A 12,781-nucleotide genomic window follows, 5' to 3' on the forward strand; every position below is an offset into this window, starting at 1 on the left:
TATTCCAGTACAAACAACAACATGTGTACATACAACAAGTCACATAAACAGACTGAGTTATCACTCCATGTATCACTCCAAAGAACTTGTGAGTGGAGAGAGAGTCCTCATTTGGGGGTCAGTATGTATATTGACACCACAAGTTGATTACGTCTTCTCCCAACTCAACTGTGAACTTAATTTTAATGTGTTGTGAATTTAAATATTTGAATAATTCATTTGATTGTCTTGTGCTCCACGAAAAGAGTATATTGTCTTTGTACCATGGACCTCGCCTTGGCGGGATGGCTTGTGTGTCTCAGCAATACAGGTAGCCGTACTGTAAGTGCACCCACAATGGAGGGGTATCTGTTGAGAGGCCAGACAGATGTATTCCTGAAGAGGGGCAGCAGCCTCTTGAGTAGTTTCAGGGGAAACAGTCCCAATGACTAACTGATTTGGATTGTAACATCAGTCAAAATAGCCTTGCTCTGCTGAAAGCAAGGTGAAACTACAGCCATAGTTTTTCCTAAGGACATGGAATGCTACGGCATGGTTAAATGATGATAGCATTCCCTTAGGTAATCAAGACAGACCCCTATTTGAATATCTGTGCTGGAACTACTCAGGAAGATTTTGTCATTGGAAAAAACAAAACTGGCATTCTACAGATCAGAGTGTGGAATGTATGATCCCTTAATTGAGTCAGTAGACTAGAAAATTTAAAAAGAGAACTGGAAAAGTTGAAGTTAAAGATAATGGGGATTAGTGAAGTTTAGTGGCAGCATGGACAAGACTTCTGGTCAGGTGAGTACAGGGTTATAAATACAAAATCAAATAGGGGTAATGCAGGAGTAGGTTTAATAATAAATAAGAAAATAGGAATGAAAGTAAGCTACTATGAATAGTATAGTGAACACATTATCATATCCAAGATAGACACAAAGCTCACACTCACCACAGTAGTACAAGTTTATATATCAACTAGCTCCGCAGATGATGAAGAGAAAGAAAAAAAATTATGATGAGATAAAAGAAATTAATCAGGTAGTTAAGGGAGATGAAAATTTAATTATGATGGGGGACTGAAATTTGATAGTAGTAAAATGAAGAGAAGGAAAAGTAGTGTATGAATATGGACTCGCAGAAAGGAATGAAAGAGGAAGGCCCCTAGTGAAATTTTGTACAGAGCAATATTTAATCATCCCTAACACTTGGTTTAAAAATCATGAAAGAAGGTTCTGTACATGGAAAAGACCTGAGGACAATGGAAGGTTTCAGACTGTTTATATGATGGTAAGACAGAGAATTCAGAACCAGATTTTAAATTGTAAGACATTTCCAGGGGAAGATTCCACTTTGATCTCAATTTATTTGTAATGACTTTAGACTAAAACTAAAGAAATTGCAAAAAAATAGGAAATTAAGGAGATGAAAGCAGGATAAGTTAAAAGAACCAGAGGTTGTAGAGCATTTCACAGGGAGCATTAGGGTATGATTGACTAGATCAGGGGAAAGAAATACAGTAGAACACAAATGGGTAGCCTTGTGAAATGAAACAGAGAAGGCAGTTGAGGAACAAATAGATAAAAATACAAGACCTACCAGAAATCCTTGGATGACATGGGAGATACTGAAATTAATTTATGAAGGGAGAAAACAAAAATGGAACAGGTAAAAATGAACACAAATGTCTAAAAAGTGAGACTGACAGAAAGTGCAAAATGACTAAGTAGGAATGGCTAGAGGACAAATGTAAGGATTTAGAAACATGTATCACTTGGGAAAACAAAGATACTGCCTATAGGAAAATTAAAGAGGTCTTTGGAGAAAAGAGAAGTGCGGTCTGCCTATCAAAAGCTCAGATGGAAAACCAGTTCTAGGCAAGGAAGGGAAAGCTGAAAGGTGGAAGGAGCATATAGAGGGTCTGTACAAGGGAAGTGAATTTAAAGGCAATATTAAAGAAATGGAAGAGGATGTAGATGAAGAGGAGAGGGGAGACATGATATCGTGAGAAGAATTTGACAGAGCACTGAAAGACCTAAGCTGAAAAAAGGCTCTAGGAGTAGATGAAATTCCATCATAACTACTGACAGCCTTGGGAGAGCCAGCCATGACAAAACTCTCAAATCTGGTGTACAAAATGCCCTGAGACTTCAAGAAGAATGTAATAACTCCAGTTTCAAAGAAAAAGATGCTGACAGGTGTAAATAGTAGTTAACTATCAATTTAATAACTCATAGTTGCAAAATAGTAGCACAAATTCTTTACAGAAGAATGGAAAAAAACTAGTAGAAGCCACCCTCAGGGAAGACCAATTTGGATACTGCAGAAATGTGGGCACACACAAGGCAATACTGACACTATGACTTATCTTAGAAAATAGGGCAAGGAAAGGTAAGCCTGCATTTATAGCATCTATATATTTAGAGAAAGCTTTTGTCAGTGCTGACTGGAATACTCTCTTTCATATTTTGCAGGTAGCAGGGGTAAATACAGGGAGAAAAAGGCTATTTACAACTTGTGCACAAACCAAACAGCATTCATAAGAGTTGAGTTGCATGAAAAGCAAGCAATGATTGAGAAGCGAGTGAGACAGCATTGTAGTCTATACCCAATGTTATTGAATCTGTACATTGAGCAAGCATTAAAGGAAACCAAAGAAAAATTTGGAGAAGGAATTAAAGTTGAGAGAGAAGAAATAAGAACTTTGAGGTTTGCTACTGACATTGTAATTCTTTCAGAGACAGCAAAGGACTGGGAAGTACAGTGACTTGAAAGGTGGACATAAGACAAACACGAACAAAAGCAAAACAAGGGTAATGAAATGTAGTAAAATTAAATCAGATGAAGCTGAGGGAATAAGATTAGGAAATGAGACACTTAAAGCAGTAGATGAGTTTTGTTATTTGGGTAGTAAAATAATGGTTCATGGCCAAAATAAAAAGGACATAAAATGTAGACTGGCAGTGGTAAGAAAAGTTTTTCTGAAAAAGAGAAATTTGTTAACATCAAATATAGATTGAAGTGGTAGGAATTTTTTTCTGAAAGTATTTCTATGGAGTGTGGCCATGTATGGAAGTGAGACATGTACAATAAACAGTTTAGACAAGAAGAGAATACAAGCTTTCGAAATGAGATGCTACAGAAGAGTGCTAATGATTAGATGGGTAGATGTAACTAATGAAGAGGTATTGAACAGAATTAAGGAGAAAGATAATTTGTGACACAACATGACTAGAAGAAGAGATCAGTTAATAGTACACATTCTGAGGCATCAAGGGATGCCAACTTAGTATTGGAGGGAAGTGTGGGGATACATGAATACAGTAAGCAAATTCAGAAGGATGTAAGTTGCAATAGATATTCAGAGATGAAGAGGCTTGCACAGGATAGAGAAGCATGGATAGCATCATCATATCAGTCATTAGACTGAAGATCACAACAACAATCTGATCACATACTTCGTCCAATATTGTATTTTAAAACTTGAGTGTTCCTTACCTAAAAAGTTTTGCTCAAAGGTATCCATAAACATTTCAGATCTGACTGACTGTAAAGTCTGTTGAAATTGGGAAGGTCTCAGTTACTGTCTTCTGTCTCCACTGGATTTGTTCTGGTTTTATACACCAATTATGTTAAAATTTCCATAGCCTGTCCAACAGAAATAGAAAATAGACTAGCAATATCAAATTAGTCTACTTTAGCACCAGCTCAAAAAGGTGCATAACTTAGTTTTTCTGCTAATGCAAGCAAATATTGGATTCATGTTTGTGAGGTGTTTGAAGCCACAATCAGCAAATATGGATTGGCATGTTTTAATAAGATTCTTCACTTTCATAGAATATTTCATCATGGTGTCATTAAGTAACTGAAGGAATTCTGGAGGGCCGAGGAATGTAAACACCTTTTCAGTATATTCTGTCTTATTAATTAGCACTAAACTGTTCCCTTGTCACCTTTGATGGCAATCACACCTTGAAATGAAAGTATTTTCTTTAATACAGTCAACACCCTTTGCTCCCTATAACTTGATGGAAACATCTACATTTACAATTTTTAGTTCATATGCTATCAGATGTTTTTGAGACATTGTCTGACAAAGAATATTTAAGCTCCACTTCAGTTTCTCTAGCTTTTTCTTGAAAATACTGGATTATGGAGCACATTTAATTCACTTATTTAAAATCTTTCAAAAGTCAAATTTACATTTGATCAGTTTATGACATACTCTAAAAACTATTGACATTTAGCTGATGTTGGTACTAGTTTCTGTTTAAATAACTGTTTGATTTTAGGTTACTGTCTAAGGTACAACAGGTTTTTTTATGGCAAGTGAATCTTCTCAGAATTCATTGTCAAATAAGTTGAAATAAAAAGGATGCAGGAGTGTAGTAATCACCAAGTGAACAATTTTCAGATGTAGACACACATTATCATGTACCAACCACATAGCACTTCTTCATTTCTTCTTTCACCCAGGTTTTCTTGACATCATGGATAGCTTTCCTGCCCCTTCTGTAGTGCTTCTTGACTCATAATAATGTATTTTGATGTTATGTTTAGTTATAAGCCCCTGCAATAAAACCAAATGTGTTGCATGGCTTAAAGTCCCATTTACACTGAAAAAAATAAAAAATAAAAAAAGAAACAAGCAAGTAGAAATGAATGAATATTCACAAACAATGCACAGGGATTGCAGATAAGCATTCACATTAGAGCAAACAGAAGAGAGTGCGAGGAAACAAACATTAAAACATGTGCTGTGTGTGTGCTGTGTATTGTTCTTTGGGATTAAAATAGTTGTGGTAAAATTGCTTAACTTACATCCTACACAGCATGCTATACTCATGATAGAGAAAAGGAATGTACAACTTGGAATGGTTAAAGAGGACTTTATGTGATAGGGTGTATCTGGCTCACAAAACACACAGTTTATTTACAAAATGGACTGGCATAAAATTTATGTGTTAGTTTTATTAAAACACATATTTCTTTTCTTGTTCATTTACTTTCATGCCGTTCAGTCTGTAGTATACATAAATAATAACTACAATGAATAAAACACACAAACACACACACAGAATTTCGAGCTTTCACAACCGGCGGCTGCTTCGTCAGGAAAGAGGGAAGGAAAAGGAAAGATGAAAGGATGTGGGTTTTAAGGGAGAGGGTAAGGAGTCATTCCAATGCCGGGAGCAGAAAGACTTACCTTAGGGGGAAAAAAGGATAGGTATATACTCGCACACACACACACACACACACACACACACACACATATCCATCCATACATACACAGACACAAGCAAACATATTTAAAGGAAAAGAGTAGGGGCAAAGATGTAAGTCGAGGCGGAAGTGTGGAGGCAAAGATGTTGTTGAAAGACAGGTGAGGTATGAGTGGCGGCAACTTGAAATCAGCGGAGATTGAGGCCTGGTGGATAACGAGAAGAAAGGATATATTGAAGGGCAAGTTCCCATCTCCGGAAAGTTTGCTAAGGTAATCCCATTCCTGATGTCCAGGCGGAGCTTCAAGGAATCCTCAGAACCTTAGGCCCCCTACAAAACCTTTCACCTGACTCCATCAAACTCCTGACCCCACCGACACCTCGCACTCCTACCTTCTACATACTTCCTAAAATTCACAAACCCAAACATCCTGGCCGCCCCATTGTAGCTGGTTACCAAGCCCCCACAGAACGTATCTCTGCCTACATAGATCAACACCTTAAACCCATTACATGCAGTCTCCCATCCTTCAACAAAGACACCAACCACTTTCTTGAATGCCTGGAATCCGTACCCAGTCTGTTACCCCCAGAAACCATCCTTGTAACCATTGATGCCACTTCCTTGTACACAAATATCCCACACGTCCAGGGCCTCACTGCAATGGAGCACTTCCTTTCACGCCGATCACCTGCCACCCTACCTAAAACCTCTTTCCTCGTCACCTTAGCCAGCTTCATCCTGACCCACAACTTCTTCACTTTTGAAGGCCAGACATACCAACAATTAAAGGGAACAGCCATGGGTACCAGGATGGCCCCCTCGTATGCCAACATATTTATGGGTCGCTTAGAGGAAGCCTTCTTGGTTACCCAAGCCTGCCAACCCAAAGTTTGGTACAGATTTATTGATGTCATCTTCATGATCTGAACTCACAGTGAAGAACAACTCCAGAATTTCCTCTCCAACCTCAACTCCTTTGGTTCCATCAGATTCACCTGGTCCTACTCCAAATCCCATGCCACTTTCCTTGACGTTGACCTCCATCTGTCCAATGGCCAGCTTCACACATCCGTCCACATCAAACCCACCAACAAGCAACAGTACCTCCATTATGACAGCTGCCACCCATTCCATATCGAACAGTCCCTTCCCTACAGCCTAGGCCTTCGTGGAAAACGAATCTGCTCCACTCCTGAATCCCTGGACCATTACACCAACAACCTGAAAACAGCTTTCACATCCCGCAACTACCCTCCTGACCTGGTACAGAAGCAGATAACCAGAGCCACTTCCTCATCCCCTCAAACCCAGAACCTCTCACAGAAGAACCCCAAAAGTGCCCCACTTGTGACAGGATACTTCCCGGGACTGGATCAGACTCTGAATGTGGCTCTCCAGCAAGGATACGACTTCCTAAAATCCTGCCCCGAAATGAGATCCATCCTTCACGAAATCCTCGCCATTCCACCAAGAGTGTCTTTCTGGCGTCCACCTAACCTTCGTAACCTCTTGGTTCATCCCTATGAAATCCCCAAACCACCTTCCCTACCCTCTGGCTCCTACCCTTGCAACCGCCCCCGGTGTAAAATCTGTCCTATGCACCCTCCCACCACCACCTACTCCAGTCCTGTAACCCAGAAGGTGTACACGATCAAAGGCAGAGCCACGTGTGAAAGCACCCACGTGATTTACCAACTGACCTGCCTATACTGTGACGCTATCTATGTGGGAATGACCAGCAACAAACTGTCCATTCGCATGAATGGACACAGGCAGACAGTGTTTGTTGGTAATGAGGATCACCCTGTGGATAAACATGCTTTGGTGCACGGCCAGCACATCTTGGCACAGTGTTACACCGTCCGAATTATCTGGATACTTCCTACCAACACCAACCTATCCGAACTCCGGAGATGGGAACTTGCCCTTCAATATATCCTCTCTTCTCGTTATCCACCAGGCCTCAATCTCCGCTAATTTCAAGTTGCCGCCACTCATACCTCACCTGTCTTTCAACAACATCTTTGCCTCCACACTTCCACCTCGACTTACATCTCTGCCCTTACTCTTTGCCTTTAAATATGTCTGCTTGTGTCTGTGTATGTATGGATGGATATGTGTGTCTGTGTGTGCGCGAGTATATACCTATCCTTTTTTCCCCCTAAGGTAAGTCTTTCCGCTCCCAGGATTGGAATGACTCCTTACCCTCTCCCTTAAAACCCACATCCTTTCATCTTTCCTTTTCCTTCCCTCTTTCCTGATGAAGCAGCCGCCGGTTGCGAAAGCTCGAAATTCTGTGTGTGTGTTTGTGTGTTTTATTCATTGTGCCTATTTACTGGCGCTTTCCCGCTTGGTAAGTCTTGGAATCTTTGTTTTTAATATATTTTTCCCATGTGGAAGTTTCTTTCTATTTTATTTAAATAATAACTACAATATCCATGAACATGTTATGAGACAGGAATGAAATTTCCTGGCCTAATAAGTAAGGATATAAGCTTATAAAAGTTGCATAAGAAATAGTGCAATACAAATGCACAATAAGTCTTCCACATAAGATAAAAATTATTTTATCATTCTCATTCTGTAGTAAAACCCTAAGGTCACTATGCTTAATCACTGTTTCTGTTCAGCAGCAGAATTTTTGAATAAATACCAATGATAACTGAAATAAATAAGTGAGTGAGTGAGTGAGTGAGTGAGTGTGTGTGTGTGTGTGTGTGTGTGTGTTTGTGTGTGTGTGTGTGTGTCCATGTTCCTTGGCATGTTCTCAAAATCAAATGAACCCACTCCTGGCAGGGAGTGTAGTTATATTTACATAATACTGAACTTTTGCATAACATACTTCCATTGAGTTATAGAACATATTAGAAAATGAGAAGCTGAAGAAACATTTTGGATTTGGTGAGACATGAACCAGCTATACACTACTTCATTGCTCCGCACTTGCATCCATTACACTATGCTGAATTTATGTAACTTACAACCAGGTATTTTATGTTACAATTTCCTGAAGGCTATAGTCACCCACATGTTATTAATTGACTTTGAATTGTAACAAACAGTCCAAGAACAATGCATTTAGATGAATTTTCAATATGCCATTGTCTTGAAATGGCATACTTTCATAACACACAATTTATAAGACAAAAATAACCAAATATGAAAACACTCTAACCACAGGTATGACATCACCTTTCATTTTATTAGAACAAATTGTACTATTAACAATGCATTTTCAAGATATCTTCAGTATGGTGGTACTTTGAAATGGCATGTACTTACAAGATGTAATTAATAATACATAACTCACCAATTATGGGCTTCAATCTCAATCCGATATGGCATCCACCTCCCTTGTTCTACTTGTAACATAGGGAGCATCCTTTCCTCTTAATGGTTAAATGTTTTCTTGCACATTTCCAAAATATCACAGAAGTTATTTCATATTTAATGGGCAAAAATGCTTACTCAGTATGAAGTAATAGGATCAGACATCAAAAACCTCCTACTGCTCCATGTTCACATTAACACAACTATTAACTGTTGAAGCACAAAGTCCTCTCACTGACTACTGAATGCACACTGACACTGAGTTGGTCTGTCTCAACAACGTTTGCATACAGTGGAGAAGATGCAAGTGGACAAGGACCCACTGTCACCAGCCCAATGCGTTCATAGTTGCCAACCGGGCTGCTGGCCATGGGTGACAGTGGCATGTTTGTGTCACCCAGTCGCCACTTGCATTACATACAAATACTGTGATGACACATTGCATGGGCACAGTGACACATCCCTGCCCTCTTCCATGTATCTGACACCACAGATATCTGCTAGCAAAAAAGGAGGCCCACACCAGCCAGATTGCTGTTGATGAACCGTTAACAAAAGTAGGGGAGCCACCATATCTGCTCAGGTAACCCAGCGATGACTACGGTGGTGACGGCAGCAGCACAATGGCAACTGCATGGCAACAATGTTGGCTTCCATTGGATTATCAGTATCTGAAGAGTCACACCCATAGGGACCGGATATCTCCAGCTCGGCAGGGTGTATGGGCAGAAGTGTCCCAGACAATTGTGTGCTGGTCACAGTGATGACCCAACAGATGGAGGCTTTGTGGACCATGCAGTGGCAATAAAAGAATGCAGCAGCAGTAGGGGTACATCTGCCCAGTGCTTTGAAGAGTGGGTGGCATCCATGCAGCTGCTGGCAGACACTGGTTGAGAGCCCAGGATAAACAGTGGCTCATTGGTTGGTTGGTTGGTTTGTGGGATTAAAGGGACCAGACTGCAACGGTCATCGGTCCCTTGTTCCAAAACTTAAAAACAGCCACACAGAGTAAAAATCAGAGAATGGAGACAACAGACGACACAGGACAAGAAAAAATCAGACAAAGAACAGACAAAACAGATTAAAATCATACAGAATGTGACAGTGGTTGGCCGACCATGGAGAAAAAAAGGAAAAGCCCGCCACCGAGAACACATTAAAAATGCAGCCTAAATTCGTAGGTCAAAGGCCAGAATCAACACAAAAAAAGTAAACACTCAGATTAAATGATAAAAGTCCCCTGCCCAAATAAAACGCAAAACTAAGTCCACCATGGCAGAGTCATCTGTTAAAAGGGCAGGGGGCGTATCAGGCAGCGCTAACGTCTGCCTGAGCACAGGTAAAAGGCAACACTCAAACAAAATGTGGACCACAGACAAAACGGAGCCACAGCAACATAGAGGGGGGTCCTCATGGCGCAATAAGTGGCCGTGCATCAGCCAAGTGTGCCCAATGCGCAGCCGGCAGAGGACAACAGACTCCTTGCGAGAGATCTGCATGGATGACCGCCACACAGTTGTCGTCTCCTTGATAGGACAGAGTTTGTTTGGCACAGGCAGGTTGCGCCATTCTGTGTCCCATAAACTGAAAATTTTGTGGCATAAGACTGCCCGCAAATCAGTCACTGGGAGGCCAATCTCCAGAGATGGTTTACTGGTGGCCTCTTTCACCAGGTGGTCAACATCTTCATTGCCAGGTATCCCAACATGGCCAGGGGTCCACATAAAAACCACAGATATGCCGCAACGGGCAAGAGTATGCAGGGACTCCTGGACAGTCATCACCAGACGAGAGCGAGGGAAGCACTGGTCGATAGCTCGTAAACTGCTCAGGGAGTCGTTACAGATAATGAAGGACTTACCTTAGCAGGAGTGGATATACTCTAGGGCGATAAAGATGGAGAGCAGCTCAGCAGTAAAAATGCTGCAGCCAGCTGGCAATGAACATTATTCAGAATGGTCCCCTAGAGTTAGAGCAAAACCAACACGACCAGCAACCATCGAATCATCAGTGTAAACAATGCCAGAGCCCTGATACGTGCCTAGGATGGAGTAAAAGCGGCGGCAGAAGGCCTCTGGAGGGACTGAGTCCTTCTGGCCCTGTGCCAAGTCGAGCCGAAGGCAAGGGTGGGGCACACTCTACGGAAGTGTACACAGAACAGCCCAGAAAGGAGGTGGAGCAGGGAAAACCCCAAGACCGGAGAGAAGCTCTTGGACGTAGCTCGCAATCGCACAACCCGATCGGGGCCAACGTTCTGGGAGATGGACAACTGACTACGGGAACAGGAGATGATAATTTGGATGCCCAGAGGAGCTACAAACATGGGCAGCATAAGCGGCCAGTGAATGTTGCTGCCTTAACCGCAAGTGCAGGGACACCTGCCTGTCCACAGAGCTGGTATGAAAGGCACCAGTGGCAAGTTGTATTCCGCTGTGTAGGGTTGGGTCCAGCACCTGCAATGCAGATGGGGATGCTGAGCCATAATGCAAGCCCCCATAATCCAGACGAGAACAGATTAATGCCTGGTAGAGCCGTAAGAGGGTAGATCAGTCGGCGCCCCAGCTGATGTGGCTCAAGCATCGCAGAGCATTTAGATGCCACCAACACATCTGCTTAAGCTGCCAAATATGAGGCAGCCAAGTCAACCGGGCACCAAAAACCACACACAAAAACCTGTGTGACTCGACCACAGCAAGAAGTTCATCATCAAGGTAAATCCATGGCTCCGGATGAACAGTGCATCACCAGCAGAAATGCATAACACAGGTCTTGGCAGCCGAAAACTGAAAGCCATGCTCTACAGCCCAAGACTGCACCTTGCAGATAGCGCCCTGCTGCTGATGTTCAGCAGCTGCAATGCCATTAGAGCTATAGTAAAGGCAGAAGCCGTCAGCATACAAGGATGCGGAGACAGACATTCCCACCACCACAGCGAGCCCATTAATTACTATTAAAAACAGGCAGACACTTAAAACAGATCCCTCTGGTACTCCATTCTCCTGAACTCAGGAAGAACTATGAGAGGCAGCGACTTGCACGCAGAGGGTACAATGCGCCCGACAATTGCGAATGAAAATTGGCAACGGGCCCCGAAGACCCCAATCATGAAGTGTAGAGAGGATGTGATGGCACCACGTAGTATTGTACGCCTTTCGCATGTCGAAAAAGACAGGTGCTGTCGGCGGGCAAAGGCCGTACGGATGGCTGACTCCAGCCTCACCAGATTGTCGGTGGCAGAGCGGCCTTTATGGAACCCACCCTGAGACGGAGCCAGGAGGCCCCGTGACTCGAGTACCCAACTCAATCGCTGGCTCATCATTCGTTCGAGCAACTTGCAAAGAACGTTGGTGAGGCAAATGGGGCGGTAGCTGTCCACCTCCAAAGGGTCCTTGCCAGGTTTCTAAACGGGGATAACAATGCTTTCCCGCCATTGCGACGGAGACTCACCGTCAACCCAGAGACAGTTGTAAAGCTCGAGGAGGCGTTGCTGGCAGTCCACTGAAAGGTGTTTCAGCATCTGACAGTGGGTGCGATCTGGCGCAGGAGCAGTATCAGAGCAAGTGGCTAGGGCACTGTGAAATTCCCACTCACTGAATGAAACATTGTAGGATTCAGGATGGTGGGTGCAAAATGAAAGGCTCCGACGTTCCATCCGCTCTTTAATGGAGCAGATGGCCAGTGGGTAATTGGCAGAAGCAGAACTCAGAGCAAAATGCTCTGCCAAGCGGTTGGCAATTACGTCAGAGTCAGTACAAACTGCTCCATTCAGTAAAAGTGCAGGGAGGCTGACAGTGGTCCAATAGCCACAGAGTCGTCGAATCTTGGCCCAGACTTACGGTGGAGTGACATGGAGGCCAATGGTAGACACATACCGCTCCCAGCACTCCAGCACTCCTGCTTTCGATGGCGGATAAGGCCTCGGGCTCACGCACGCAACTGTTTGAAGGCGATGAGATGTTCTATGGAGGGATGTCGCTTGTGACGCTGAAGCACACGCCGGCGAACTGTAATAACTTCAGCGATCTAAGGCGACCACCAGGACACAGTCCTCCAGCGAGAGGACCCAGAAGAATGGGGAATGGCAGATTCTGTGGCAGTAACGATGCCAGTGGTGACCGAGTGAACCACAGCATCAATGTCGTCATTAGAGAGAAGCTCAATAGCGGCAGTGGAGGAGAACAAGTCCCAGTCAGCCTTATTCATAGCCCATCTGCAAGGGCGTCCAGAAGACTGACGCCGT

This window comes from Schistocerca gregaria, chromosome 4 (assembly GCF_023897955.1).
Source record: "Schistocerca gregaria isolate iqSchGreg1 chromosome 4, iqSchGreg1.2, whole genome shotgun sequence".
Classification (NCBI taxonomy): Eukaryota; Metazoa; Arthropoda; class Insecta; order Orthoptera; family Acrididae; genus Schistocerca; species Schistocerca gregaria.